Genomic DNA, 16,293 nt, shown 5'->3' on the forward strand with positions numbered 1-16,293 from the left:
ACCAGTGTAGCTGATAACGTGACATATAAACATTGCAAGAACGTGCAGTAGTGCACGTTTGGACACCAGCAGCCACCACACTTTCTTTCGAGAAAATTTCACAACGTCGTCAAGAACTCAAGTTTTCACTCCTCTCTTTTCGAGAAATTTTTCCACTTTATTCGACACAGAACCGAGCAAAAAGCATTTTAAAATTGTTAAGGTGAGTTTCTCATTACCTTGGTGGTGTATTTTGTTTGAAAATGTGTCTTTTTGAATGATAAATCTGTACTTTTACTGTTGGGTTTTCCAGAGGGCGCCGATTTTGTAAAACCACGAGGTCCGGAAGGGGCGTTGTACTAGGGCATGTTGGCCGAGTGGGGCGAGTCGTACATTTCCAACAGGCCGCTTTTTTTGTTTTGGGGGGTGGGGGGGGGGGGTTACTTTTAAAAGCCTATAGGGGTCTACAATATCTGTAACTGGGGTGCTGTATTCCTTGACATCATCTGTCATATTAACGGTAACACCCCAGCGAAAGCTGGTACATGATATGGTTAAAAAGACACCAAAAAATTTTCTCTGACTGTCACACAAAAGATGTCCCTAAATGACGAAAGTACCCAGCGCATTTCCTTCAAAACCGCGTACTGCCCTCTACATTAGATGCATCACCAGGATTGAATTATACTCGGTCTTTTATTTTTATTTTGGTGCTCAACAATGTAGTTGTGATAACGTAACCCTCCCGACGGCGCCAGGCCGGAGGGTTACAAGATTGTTTTGAGCGGAAACGGTTGATCTGGTCCAACACGTACAATTTTGACAGCTAGTCACCAGATTTGCCACATTTTTACCACTTTCAAAAATCATGACACAAATTCTGAGAGTACGAACTTAATCTGCAATGTCTAATGCAGCCTGCCATAATACTCAAAACAAAACACCATTGAGGAAATTGATGATTGTTTTAGCAATCCACTGGACAATCCATCTCTTTGTTTCAAACTAAGTTCTTTTTAATTTGTTGTTTACTTTGAATGGTCATGCAGTGAATTGTGGGTCCAGGTCATTGTGCCATGTTCATAAAAAGTAACCTTTGAAGGATGTGTTGGCAAATGGAGCTCCACATCAAATAGAACTAGGCTCCAGATTAAACTTGTCTAGATAAATAGGCTGATCATCTTCCAATGCCGAGCTTTTTAAAGGAGCACAACGTTGCCTTGGATGAGTCGAGTTTGTCTTTGAAAAGTGTTTGTAACCGTTTGTTATAAAATGCATATTGACAGAATATGTTGTAAATGTAGAATACATTGATCCACACTAACATGCCTCCAATTACACCGTTTTTCTTTCAGCCGTTTATAGTTTGCAAAGTAAAAGGAAAACCACACAATTTCAAGGCAGATTTGTGTGGATCATTGTATTCTACTTTTCAACCATCTTTCCAACCATATGCATTTTTTAACAAACGGTTACAACAACTTTTTATAGACCAACTCTCCCGAATCCAAGGCAACAGGTCCCTTTAAGCTTAAAATAATTATAGGCCCAAATTTGATAAAACTGCAGTTTCTCACAATGTTTTATACTATCAACAGCTCCCCATCACTCGTTACCAAGTCAGACTTTTAAGCTAATATTATTTGTTTTGAGTAATTACCGTGTAACGTGAACCTTCCCTTAAAGACCCAAATTTAATAAAACTATTGGACTAACCCCCTAGTGATTTTATGAAATTTTAGGCCTGAATTTGAAAAAACTATTGGACGAGGGTGATTTTTTTCAAATTTTAGATGCAAACTTATTTTTTCCTTTTAAAAGTTTTTCTTTGTAGTGTTTGCAGTGTTTGTGAAATGGCTGGACTTACCCTGTGTCATTTTTTTCAATTTTGGTTAAATTTATTTTGTCTTCTAAAACGTTTTTCTTTGTAGTGTTTGTCCGCCATCATCATGAAGATGTCAAGAGATCACCAGTAACGAAGCTCATAATGATCTCATTATGATGTAGGCCTACAATTGAAAAGGTAAACCCAATTCTTATAAATTGTTTTTGTTTGCCTTTGAAAAATGTGTTGGCAAATGGAACTTCACATCAAATAGAACTAGCGCCCACATTAAATTCATCTTGCTAAAGGCTTATCACCTTGTCATGCCATGCATTTTAAGCTTCAAATAATTAATGGCCCAAGTATGATTTAACTGCTGGGCTCAGCCCTGTGATTTTTTCAATTTTTTTGCCCAAATTCGATAGAAATGCTGGACTTACCCCTTGTGTGTTTTTCAAGCTTAGGCCCAAATTTGATTAAACTGCCGAACTCACCCCTGTGATTTTTTTAACTTTATATGCAAATGTTTTTCTTTGTAGTGTTTGTCCGCCATCATCATGAAGATGTCAAGAGATCACCAGTAACGAAGCTCATAATGATCTGAATATGATGAGGGCCTATAACTCAGAAGGTAAACACTAAAATTCTTAAATCAAATGGAATTTGCGCTAAGATTAAACTCATCTAGCTAAAGGTCAAACGTACAAGCACAAAATGTGTCATAAATAGGAGGTGTGATTTTTAAATAATACACCATCCAAAAATTGGGCTAATTTATAATAGTGGCTGCATTTCTTATTAAATTTGGGGGTGTGTGGTGGGGAGTGGGGTGTCTGTATCATCTCCCCCCCCCCCCCCAAAAAAAAAAAAAAACTTTGTTAGGTCTGTGTTCCACCCAAATTATCTTGCACATATGAGGGAGTGCCTTTGAAAATATAATTGACCAATAAAACCCTTACTTTACAAATACTCCAAATACTTGGATTTGTTGTCTTGTGAGAAATATGCATAACGCACCGACCATGAATCGCAGAACCTCTGCTGTTAGCCACAGCAGATGAATAATCTGCCAGGGTGTAGTGTAGAAATCCCAGAGATTTCCATTTAGCCTAATACCCAAATACAAGGATCAACTATGGTGCAGCCTGTTTTGTTTGTATAACAAACAGACAACAAAAGTTCTGGAACTGGGCATAAAGCCCAGTGACCAGGGGTAAATAATGTTGAAGTACCATGAGCGCCACTGGTCACTGCGTGACAGACCTGAGCACTACAGGAAGTCAACCATTATTGTTATTATATTAAGAGGTGGTCTAAATTACCCATGCAAGAGTTTGGATGAAAAATATTGGCTAACAATTACACAATTCTATCTGTTAACTTGAACTTTCAGGGCCAGTAGTTCCTGAAACCAAGTACGGATGGAGTCTCCCCTACCGACACATTGTAGGCTGCAGGGTAAAAAGGAAATCAACTGCCTTGGAAAACATCAGTATCATCAAGACATCCGAGCAGCTCATCTTGTGGATCATGAATGAACAAAAGTAAGATGTTCTTTTTAAATGAGTAAAGTCTGGTTCATACTGAATACGAATGCGAAGCGTATGTTGTCATCATAAATTCTGAACAAATAATTTGCAGCAGTTCAAATCTGCTCAGATTGCCTGTGAATATCGTTGCGAAAGAGGGTTCTGACATCAAATTCGCACTCGTAGGAAGTAAGAACCAGGCTTTACATGTAATGATGTTTGATGCTTTACACGTAGTGTGTCATTTTGGTGTTTATATTTGATGCTTTACATGTAGCGAGTTGTTTTGGTAGCTCTCTATACAGTTGGCATCTTGTAAATAAGTACACCATTGCAAGCAAGCAAGCATATACGCGTTTTTTTTGCGCTAACTTGGTGGTGCCTGCGGATCGAGTGGTGCGTACGGATCGAAATAAATGGTGCCTGCGGATCGAAATGGTACAGCGCGGACAATTCCGAATAAGACTAAAGGGACCTGGACACGTGCACGTGGCATGTGGGGTCCTACTTCCGGCTCGGGCCACTGGGTGGTTGATCTTAAAGGTGCATTCGGGCTCCTCATCTGCTAGGATGGTGCCGGTGTTATCACAAATGGTTGACCAACGGAAGTAGTCCCTAGTTCTTTCCAACTAGGGACCGCGATAGTACAGTAGGGGACTGTCCCTCCTTCTGGGACGGCGGACCGGACCCGCCCTCGGGCGGTGCAATGGCCCTGATGACTCTGGAATTCGTGTGGGGCTGGTATCCTGGGACCTTCACGTGGTAGCCCTGTTTTTGACGAACCTTACCAGGATGAATAGGCCAAATTTGAAACTGAAATATATTGCTTGTATGGGTGTACTTAGCTACAAGATTGTCCTACAATTGTATTTTTGTTCAATCAGATCATTGAAACAAGACTAATGCAAGAATATTTGCTTTGTTTTACATGTGAACCAACTGCGAGGTGGCATAACAACTGCATCTACTCAGGACCGGTTGTCATCCATGAAACAGCACCAAAGTCAACAGTGTCAGTTCGTAAGGGAGGTCTTAATGAACGAACCCAGGGAGATTTAAGCTCAACACAATGAAAGGCTTACACCTTTTGTAGCCTCAGGACTTTGACCATACTGTACATTTATTAAATATTTCTCAAAAAATCAGTACGCCTAAAATAATAATGCAATGTAAATTTATGCCCAAAAATGATTCCTTGCATTTTTATTCAATTTTGCTCAAATTTTGCCCAAAAATTCCACAAGACTATTTAGCCTTGCGTCTTCATCAAACTTTGCCCAAAAATTACACAAGACTATAGCCTTGCTTTTTTCCATTTTTGCCTAAAAATTCTACAAGACTATAATGCCTTACATTTAAAAAAAAATTTGGGCCAAAAATTCCACAAGACCTATGGCCATGCGTCTTTATCCAATTTTGCCCACAAAATCCCACAAGACTATAGCCTTGCGTTTTTATCAAATTTCCCCCAAAAATTCCACAAGACTATAGCCTTGCGTTTTTATTAAACTTTGCTCAAATTTTCCCCAAAAATTCCACAAGACTATAGCCTTACGTACTTATCCAATTTTCCCCAAAATTCCAGAAAAATTCCTTGCGTACTTATTCAATGTCGCCCAAAAATTCCACAAGACTATAGCCTTACGTACTTATCCAATTTCGCCAAAAATTCCACAAGATTATAGCTTTGTATTTTTATCAAATTTTCCCCAAAATTTCCACAAGACTATAGCCTTGCGTTTTTATCCAACTTTGCTCAAATCTTCCCCAAAAATTCCACAAGACTATAGCCTGTAGTTTTTATCCAATTTCGCCCAAAAATTCCACAAGACTATAGCCTTACGTACTTATCCAACTTCACCAAATATTCCCAAGACTATAGCCTTGTGTTCTTATCCAATTTCGCTCAAAAATTCCACAAGACTATAGCCTTGCATTTTTTTATCCAACTTTGCTCAAATTTCCCCCAGAAATTCCACAAGACTACAGCCTTGCGTTTTTATCAAAATTCCACAAGACTATAGCCTTGCGTTATCCAATTTTGCCCAAAAATTCCACAAGACAATAGCCTTGCGTTTTTATCCATTTTGCTCAAATTTTCCCCAAAAGTTCCACAAGACGTACTTATCCAATTTTGTCCACAAAATTCCACAAGACTATAGCCTTACGTACTTCTCCAATTTCGCCCAAAAATTCCACAAGACTATATAGCCTTGCGTTTTTATCCAACTTTGCTCAAATCTTCCCCAAAAATTCCACAAGACTATAGCCTGTTGTTTTTATCAAATTTCGCCCAAAAATTCCACAAGACTATAGCCTTGCATTTTTTTATCCAACTTTGCTCAAATTTCCCCCAGAAATTCCACAAGACTATAGCCTGTTGTTTTTATCCAATTTCGCCCAAAAATTCCACAAGACTATAGCCTTACGTACTTATCCAATTTCGCCCAAAAATTCTACAAGACTATAGCCTTGCATTTTTTTATCCAACTTTGCTCAAATTTCCCCCAGAAATTCCACAAGACTATAGCCTTGCGTTTTTATCAAATTTCCACAAGACTATAGCCTTGTGTTTTTATCCAACTTTGCTCAAATTTTCCCCAAAAATTCCACAAGACTATAGCCTTGCGTTGTTATCCAATTTAGCCCAAAAATTCCACAAGACTATAGCCTTACGTACTTCTCCAATTTCGCCCAAAAATTCCACAAGACTATAGCCTTACGTACTTATCCAATTTCGCCCAAAAATTCCACAAGCCCAAAAATTCCACAAGACTATAGCCTTACGTACTTATCCAATTTTGCCCTAAAATTCCACAAGACTATAGCCTTGCATACTTATCCAATTTCGCCCAAAAATTCCACAAGACTATAGCCTTACGTACTTATCCAATTTTGCCCAAAGATTCCACAAGACTGTAGCCTTACGTACTTATCAAATTTTGCCCAAAAATTTCACAAGACTGTAGACTTGCGTACTTATCCAATTTTGCCCAAAAATTCCACAAGACTATAGCCTTACGTACTTGTCCAATTTCGCCCAAAAATTCCACAAGACTATAGCCTTACGTACTTATCCAATTTCGCCCAAAAATTCCACAAGACTATAGCCTTACGTACTTATCAAATTTTGCCTAAAATGTTGCCGTGTGTCTTTATCAAATTGCGAGTGTTATTCTATATGTACAAGAATTAAAACTGTTGCCATTTACGGACAAGTCAACTTATTAGTTGATTTGTCTGAACTCGAAACTGTTGTCTCATTATTTGTCTCATTATCTACTTGGCGGCCATGTTTTTCCACAATGCAATAAATTGGGTGTGTATTAATTTAAGTGGAGTTTCCTTGCGCAAAATGACTTGCTAACAGCGACTGATATACACACCCAATTGTACTGTGGGCAAAAATGACAGCCTGGGGGCCCACTGGGATAAGGTGGGCCCTCAATATTGGGGGGGGGGGGGGGTAGGGTTAAGGCAAATAAAACACAAGATACAAGGAGAGTCATGTCCAATTTTTTATTGAAAATTTTGACCAAAAAAAAAGCAGAGTTGCGCAAACACCTGTGCCTGTCGGTGGACCCCCTCGGCCACCTGGAACTTGTGATGATCTAAAGGCCCAAGTGCAATGGTCGATATGTTTTCTGTTCAGTGAAGTTCAATTAGATGTACTCCTAGTGTCTACTTCAATGTTGTAATGTCTCACAAAACATTAACGAGCTAGACGCAATTCTGCGCTTTGTTATTTAGACGCAAGTGTTGAGCAGAAGGTAGTTGTTGCTTGCTTAAATGAACTGGTGCCCTCAAGGGCCTAAGATTTCACCGATTGTTGTCTCGCAACCAAGCCGCACTGGTGGTGCCAAGCGTTGTCGACGCTTGTTCCAATGGGATCCTAAATCAACAGATGACGACGACTTCCATCCAGATGATGATATGCTGGTTGGAGAAACAAATTCTGCGATGGCCACTAATTTCCCCCTTGCTTTCCATGGGGCTGCAATTTGGACGTTCAGATGTAGTCAACTGACAAAATGGCTACAAGTGAAATTGTTTTTGGCCAACTTTGATTAAAAACAAAGTTGACGATGTGTAAAACACATTGCATGTACCAGAAGAATGCCTGACATATTGAAGCAAACGTGGCCAATTTTTAACAGTTTTAATAAGCTGAATAGTGGCGTTTTCTCACTATGTTTGCCAATAAATGATAACACAGATGACATTGGATTTATATAACGTCTACCATCCTAAAAGAGACCGACTTTGACCATAACGACAAAACATTTCAACACATCTAAGATGGATCAAGAACTGAAGCATTTGATTTACTTTCTAGACTACTACACAACACAGCAATGATTTCTAGCTCACTAAAATTCAACAAAAAATGTTGACCTTTTGATTTAGTAAACTAAAACTAAAACTTTGGGCATTTGTGTTCAGAGAAAGTAAGTACTAAGAGAAGTAAACGCTTCAAAAAGAGGAATATTTTAACGTAAAGAACAGGAAGAGAAAAAAACAAGTAATTCCTGAGTTGGCGTTTAAAAGAAATATATTTTAACTTGGATTTGCGCCAGCCTTTTTGGCCTTGCAGACAAAGTAAAACCTAAACAATTGTTCACGTTTTTTCCCCCTCAATTTATTATCTAATAAAATAAGGAACTTAAGATCTTCACAATTTAGGGCACAATTGTTTCCTAAATTGGAAACTTGGTAGGAATACTTTCGCTTGGTTTGCCCTTAACATTTTTGGCCTTGCAGCAAGAGAAAAACGTTGACAATTTGTGACGTTTAATTCCCCCTCAAATTATTATCTAATAAAATGAGGGACTAAAGATCTTAGTAATTTAGAGCACAACTGAACCTAAAAGAATAGAAGCAAACAAAAAACAAGTTTGTGCCAATTATTTCCCTCAAATTATTATCTAATAAAATGAGGGACTACAATACTACAATTTAAGGCACAACTGTTTCCTAAATTGCAGTCTTATTAGGAATACTTTGACTTTGGTTACAATCGACATTGTTGGCCTTGAGTAGGAAAAAGTAAATTTCGCTAGGTTTTTCATGAAAATATTATTGACCTTACAGTACGACAAAACTGCTGTATAACTTATTTCCCCTCAAATTATTATCTAACAAAATGAGGGGCTAATTATTACCTAAAAAATGTGGGACTGAATTTCTTTGCAATTTAGGGCACAACTGTTTCCTAAATTGAAGATTTTGATTGCAAACGTTCACTTGGTTTCCACCGAAATAGCCTCGAAGAATGACAAAACTTTATTTCCCCCTGGAATTATTATCAAACAATATAAGGGACGGGTTTCACTTTTTGTCTAAGATTGACTTAAAAATTGTGCTCATTGTGACAGAAACTTATTTTGACTCGCAAGTTCAAACCCGTTTTGGGTAACACATAAAGTCACTAATTTTTTGTCTGTAAATAGCATCACCGGTAAAAACAATAGCCCTATAACTTGATGTGTTTGTGCTGTAAATTTTGCCTACTAAACTTGAGACGAATTTATTACCTTGAAACCTAGAATTGACCTATGACCTTTCATGCAATGGTTTAAATTTTGACTGAACAACTTTTGACCTTTGACACAAAATGGAGATTGAGTTTAACAAGTAAACGCCCTGAGCTAGAACGAAAAATATCACTATACATGCTTGCTCAAACTTGAACTCAAAGAACATGCAGTTTAGTTTAACCTAGTCTAATTTTTAAAGCCATATCCTCAGATAGGATTTTAAATGTCTTAAACATTTAGTTCTATTTACTCTGATTTTCAAATCCTTACGTAAGATTTGAGTGGGATGCCCCAAGTTAAAACATTTATAATAAACTTTCTGTATGAAGGTGTTCAATTTTACCTTGTGTGATTTTTAAACTTATATACTAAAATAAGATTAAGTTGTGAATAACCCAAGCTTCACAAAATTTAAGCTTTTATCAAAAAAGTTATGTTTGGATTTTTGTCCAAATATTGTTTAGTTCTATCTAGTCCGTATTCTCTAAAGACTTAAATGTTAACGTTGCAAGTGTTTAGATCTACCTATTGTTTGGTTTTAAAATTTATATTCTAGAATAAGATTTAGTTGTGAATATTCCAAGCTTTTTGAGAAATAGAAACTTTTGTCGTTAACCTTTTTGTTTTGAAGACTAATCAAGTTCTACCCTAGTCTGATTTATAAAAGAAACGATTCTCCAAAGATTTAAATGTTTTCCTGGCGAGATCAACGAATAGTTCAATTTAAAAAAAAAACTTACTTGAGTAAAAGATTTAGTTAGGAATTTCCCAAGCTTTTGGAGAAGCATAATTTTTATATATGATAAACTTTCGACGTGCTTTAAAAGGCAATTTAGATCTACCAAGTATGATTTTTAACACCATGGTCTAAGAAATAATAAGGTTTAATGTGAATGTTGCAAAGTTTTAGAGAACTTTAATGATAAAATTTTTGTTTGGCCCTGCTTTGAAAACTTAATCTATTTATCTCCTGCAGTAATTTACCATTGACCATGACCAGACCCCAAGAACCTTGACATAGACATGACCTTTGACCTCTTCTAAAACTAACCAACTAAAAACAACTACAAATTATAGGAATCCAATGTCATCTTTGGTATCAAAAGGCAATAAAATTGGTGTTCTTACTAGATATTTTGATGTAAAGTGGCATGACCAAGCAAAACATGTTTCTCCAGCCATCATATCATCAACTGGATAGAAGTCCTCATCATCCATCGAGTCCAGATTCCATTGGCTCAAACGAAGACATCTCTTGGCACCTTTGTTGATCATGAAAGATCCCCAGTACAAACCTGTTTACTCAAAAACAAAAGAATGACGTGACCAACAAAAGGCTAAATTATAAGGGGCCCTCATCCCGACGTCTTGAGAGATCTTGCCGACCAGAACTTTTTAGGGACCAACCACTAACTTCCAGCTCAGGCCCTAGTATAAACGCATGCTTCCAAAAATGCTCGCTCTAGCTCGTCAAATTTTGTAAGGCATTACAACAGTGAAGGAGAACACTAGTCATGCATCTAAAAGAATTTCACTGAACGGAAAACATACCTTCCATTGCACCCGGGCCCCCAGGACCAACACTTGTTCCAGGCAGCCGAGGGGGTCCACCAACAGGCACAGGTGTTTGCACAACTCTGCGAGTTTTTCAGAGGGTTTGGATGAGGCCCTAACATAGCACAATGAGCTGCTCATACAAAATGAGTCCCTAATTTAAATCTTGAACATTTCATTAAAAAAAAAAACCTGAACCAAAACCTTGAGAAAAGCAAAACAAGAAAACGTTGTTTCTCTTAAGATCTGAAAGATATTGCCAATATCTTTCAGAACAAAAATACCAAAAAAAAAATAAAAAAATTTTACTACAAAATTCATGAATAGTGAAATCCATTTTGGTAGAAATTTCCATATCTCTGCAAGATACAGAGATTTCCATAATTTTGTTGGTGTTTTGGTTACTGAAACAAAGTCAATGGCTTCGCTTGAAGACAAAGTCATTTCTTTTTTTAAACTTCTACTTAGATTTCCATAGTTTTGTTTTTATGTTTGGTCAGTTTCACTTTTTTAAATGGTCTCATTTTTTGGTAGGAGCAACTCTTACATTTAAATTAAACAATACAAAGACATATGATTCAGAATGTATCGTTAGTTAAAGTAAATAAGAAATAGTGTTTTTCTTTTTTCAAATCAAGATTAAAAATTTCTGCCAAAAGATTTTTTTAAATTGTCTTTGAACAGTTTCAATCAGAGTGCCCTCTGACTGGTAAAACTGTTTCCCAAGAAGACAATCAGAGTGCCCTGATTATCTGCAAGGGAAGGTGGCAATTTTATGTTCATCCAAAATATCTACCAAAAGATTGCCTAAATTTCTTTGAACGGTTTCAATCAGAGTGCTCTCTGACTGGTTAAACTGTTTTTCTTTTTCAAATCAAGATCATAAAGTTCTGCCAAAAGATTGTTTAAGTTTCACTGTACATTTTAATCAGAGTGCTCTCTGACTGGTAAAACTGTTTCCCAAGAAGACATTCAGAGTGCCCTGATTATCCGCAAGGGAAGTTTTCTTTGATTTTAAAAGATTTTGTTTTGTGAATTTGGCATGTACGAATCTGAATCATGTACCTTTGAGTGTGAAAAGTGTTGATCTTCATAAACTTTAGTGGAAATTTAATTAATTTAGCACACAGGGGAAGTGTGGGTAGATCTAAACACAAATCAGTGTCAGTTACTTACTACACAAATGAAGTGTGAGCCCAGAGTAACACAAGGGAGTGTCAGTTACTCATTACACAAAGGAAGTGTGTGAGCCCAGAGTTACACAAGGGAGTGTCAGTTACTCATTACACAAAGGAAGTGTGAGCCCAGAGTAACACAAGGAAGTGTCAGTTACTCACTACACAAAGGAAGTGTGAGCCCAGAGTAACACAAGGGAGCGTCAGTTACTCACTACACTAAGGAAGTGTGAGTTCAGAGTAACACAAGGGAGTGTCAGTTACTCACTACACAAAGGAAGTGTGAGCCCAGAGTAACACAAGGGAGTTTCAGTTACTCACTACACAAAGAAAGTGTGAGTTCAGAGTAACACAAGGGAGTGTCAGTTACTCACTACACAAAGGAAGTGTGAGTTCAGAGTAACACAAGGGAGTGTCAGTTACTCATTACACAAAGGAAGTGTGAGCCCAGAGTAACACAAGGGAGTGTCAGTTACTCATTACACAAAGGAAGTGTAAGTTCAGAGTAACACAAGGGAGTGTCAGTTACTCACTACACAAAGGAGGTGTAAGCAACTCAGAGTAACACACGGGAAAGTGTCTGTCACTTACTCAACACACAAAGTGTGGCACAGCCTGAAACGCTGACTAATATACAAAACTAATTAAACTATTATTCAACTAACAATTAAACAGGAAACACAATCAAGATTTGTTTGACTTCTAAGAATTTAGACACTTAAGTGTCTCTTATTTCAGGCATGCAACTCTGTATTTTGATAAAAGAATTGATATTTCCAGAAATCCAGGCACAGCAAGATTTTGTACTGTGTTTTCAAATTGTTTAATGGTTATAAAAAAAAAAAACCATAAAAGTCAGATGTTGCATTCCTGTTGCTGATGTATGAGATGGGCAAAACCCCGCCTAACTAATACCCTCTTGGGGAAAAATTCCCATCCGGCTCCACTATATGGCAACCAAGTTTGTCAACTCCACACATCAGCACATCTAATTTAATTAACTAATTAGAGTCTTTGACAACGTTTCAGTTTGTGAGTTTGATGATTCACCACACAAGGGAAGTATGGATCATCACATAGCGTGAAGTGTGAGGGGTTCATCACACAACAATAAGTGTGAGTGATTCACCACACAACAAAATATGTCAGCGATTCACCACACAACAAAAAGTGTCAGTGATTCACCACACAACAAAAAGTGTAACTGATTCACCACACAACAAAATGTGTGAGCAATTCACCACACAACAAAAGTGTAAGCAATTCACCACACAACAAAAAGTGTCAGCAATTCACCACACAACAAAAAGTGTGAGCAATTCACCACACAACAAAAGTGTAAGCGACTCACCACACAACAAAAAGTGTCAGCAATTCACCACACAACAAAAAGTGTCAGTGATTCACCACACAACAAAAAGTGTAACTGATTCACCACACAACAAAATGTGTGAGCAATTCACCACACAACAAAAGTGTAAGCAATTCACCACACAACAAAAAGTGTCAGCAATTCACCACACAACAAAAAGTGTGAGCAATTCACCACACAACAAAAAGTGTGAGCAATTCACCACACCATAAAAAGTGTCAGCGATTCACCACACAACAAAAAGTGTCAGTGATTCCATCTCAACAAAATGTGTGAGTGATTCACCACACAATTATTTCTAACTATATCCATATAATATACAAACAATTACAAAGTATACAAAGAGGATGTGCATCTCTACCAGTGATGAACGCTGACTCCTTGCAAGATCCGACACTCTCTGTCTGGATTTTGATCTGTAGAAGCCAAAAAAAGAGGACAAGAAAGGACTTATCAGCTCTGATGATACACATGTAGCAATCACCACACAAGTTTGGCCTTAAATTTAATAAAAATCACAAGGGGCAAGTCCAGCAGTTTTATCAAATTTGGGACGAAAAATTAAAAAAAAATCGCAAGAGGTGCGAGTGGTTTGAGGTACACCAGGGTAACTTCAAGTTAGTTACAAAATGTCCTTGTCAATGACTAGCTTTACTATCAGTCACTGTCAAAAAAAAGGGAATCAATGTGTTGTGAAGAGTTTTTCAAATAGTGGTTTAAACCCAACGAGGCCTGGTTCATGATAATTTTACCAATACAAAGTCCAGGTAAATTATCAAGAACCATCGGCGGGTTAAAGCCACTAGTTGAAAACTGATTCCACACACTTTGATTCCCATTCATAAATACCTTTTCGATCAAAAGTCATCAACACTTATTGGTCAAAAAGTAAAATAGGCGCAAAAATTAAAATTGTTTAACGATTTCTTTCAACACAACACCCCTTTAGCTATGAAATGGAAGGCCCACAGGCAAACAACTCCTTATAAGGGAATGCTATGTGCGTCGTGCGTATCACGTGATGTGGCACAACTGTCCCAGCCGTTGCCCCAGCCGTTGCCCTCGACCAATAGGAATGAAGAAACTGTCTTATAAGCACAGGTGCAAGCTCCGTGTCATGCCCATTCAACACTTTTTACTGGTCATGAACAAAGGTTTATACACACCCATGTGACGCACTCTCCACCAATAGGAATAGCAAAACTGTCTGAGGTATTTATGATTGTATAATTACCTTCAATAAGGTCGATTGATTGCTCAAGGTTGGACACTCATTGTCTTGATTTTGATCCAAAGAGGTTGCGCATCTCTACCAGTAATGGGCGACGACTCCTTGCGAGATCTGACACTCTCTGTCTGGATTTTGATCTGCAGAAGACAAAAGAATAGAAAAAAAAAAAGAAGATTTATCAAGGCTGCTGATATAGCAATCATCACACAAATTTGGGACTAACATTGAAAAAATCACAAGGGGCAAAGTCCAGCAGTTTTGTCAAATTTAGGCTTAAAATCGAACAAATCAGAAGGGGTAAGTCCAAACAGTTTAATCAAATTTGGGACTTAAATTGGGGAAAAAATGCACGGGAACAGCAGTTGAACCAAATTTGGGCCATAAGTTCAAACAGATTGCAAGGGGTCAGTCCAGAAGTTTTATCAAATTTGAGCCTAAAATCTAAAGGAAATCGCAATGAGTACAAGTCTTTGGAGGTACCCCAGGGTAACTTAAAGTTAGTTAGAAGTTTTCCTTACTATCACTGTCAAAAATGTATAATTATGTAGGCTTACCTGCAATAAGTTCGATTGACTGCTTGGGGCGATGATCGGTTCGACATTCTCTGTCTGGATTACTCACTCACTCAGTCGACCCAAGTCGTCTCGTTGCCCCATGTTTGAGCATGGTCTTGGTGGTCTTCCGGGATGGCACCTGCCGTGAGTGGGCTCCCACACGATGAATTTATTGGTTGGTAGCTCTGGGTGCCATAGGCAGTGACCAGCAAGACGCTCCTTAATGTTCTCACTCAGTGGGGTGATGTTTTTAGATTAGTTGATCTGAATATAATGAAGAGAAAAAAAGTTAAACATACAAACACAAAAGCCTTGTTAAGATGTTCAAGAGCAAAACCATTTTAACTGTTGCACATTTAGCAAAAGGGATTACCAGGCCTGTCTGAATGCTTCGTTTTTAGAAAAGACAAAGGCACCAAGACATTTTTTTCCTTTGGAACGCTACGAGGAAATTGCAAATTTCTACTGGAGCATTTGAAGGGCACCAAGCACTGACCAGGGGGCATGGGGGCAATCACCTTTGTTGCCATTTGGTAGTTGGTAGAGTGTCGACACACTAACATGCAATGTGTCAGCTTTTTGGGGGAAATTAAATTTAGTGTCGTGGCCGAGCAGATAAGAGCACTGAACTCAAGCTCTGGTGTTTCTGTTCAGCAGACTGGGGTTTGAGTCCCAGTCATGATACTTGTGTCGCTGAACGAGATACTGGAACTATTACTGCTTCTGTCAACCCAAGGGGTAAATGGGTACCTGTGAGGGCAGAGATGGTTCTTGAGACTGATTTATCTTAGTGCGCTACATATCTTTAAATATGATTCAAACATTTTTATTATCAATACCAAATTGATTTTGTACCTGTACACAGGAAGTTGGTAGAGTTGTCAAGGCAGCTTGCTGACGGTCTCCAGAGCTTCGACAACGACAGCTTGGAGACATTTCCTCTGCTCATTTTGACGAACAGAGACTTTGCTCACTTGATCTGTAAATGAAACAAAATGGGAACAAGAATGAAACTGGATGCCTATCTTAATAACTATATGATTTGAGGCATTGCACGGTGAGGTATCAGTATTTGGTTTGTGGTAACACCATGTGTGTATCTACTTGCCAGGTAGAGTTTGTCCTTTACAGAACAGTCCTGCTTTTAAACTACTACCTGGGCGGAAGGTATAGGAAATTGGCTTGAACCACTACTTTAGCTTATAGAATCGTTATGAACATTTGTCTCAACACTTCAACTAGCTTGCTCCAGTCATTGTCAGGAGATATTTATGGAATGGGTACCTGTGAAGCCAGAGATGATTCTTTTGACTAATTTAGCCGGTATTATATTTTAATATTGCACAAGCTGTACACTCCACGGGGAGCTGAGATGGTTTACGGAATGAATTAAGGCCCAGTGACCGGGGTAAAAATGTTGGAAGTGCTTTGAGACGCCCTCTTAATCTATATAAGCCACAGTGTGAAAGCAGCCTTAAGCTGCTATACTAAAAACATTACTCATGGTTTATTTTCAATAATTTGTGTGTACCTTTGG

At 38.1% G+C, this 16,293-nt stretch overlaps 1 long non-coding RNA gene across 1 annotated transcript; it reads left to right on the forward strand.

The window, feature by feature from the left end:
• The first annotated feature begins 98 nt into the window (after positions 1–98).
• On the forward strand, positions 99–3,317 carry LOC139941172 (uncharacterized). Its single transcript, XR_011786549.1, has 4 exons — positions 99–202; positions 1,911–2,002; positions 2,344–2,435; positions 3,198–3,317. It is a non-coding gene; the product is annotated as an uncharacterized lncRNA (long non-coding RNA).
• The last annotated feature ends 12,976 nt before the right edge of the window (positions 3,318–16,293 follow it).

Source organism: Asterias amurensis, chromosome 8 (genome assembly GCF_032118995.1).
Source record: "Asterias amurensis chromosome 8, ASM3211899v1".
Lineage (NCBI taxonomy): Eukaryota > Metazoa > Echinodermata > Asteroidea > Forcipulatida > Asteriidae > Asterias > Asterias amurensis.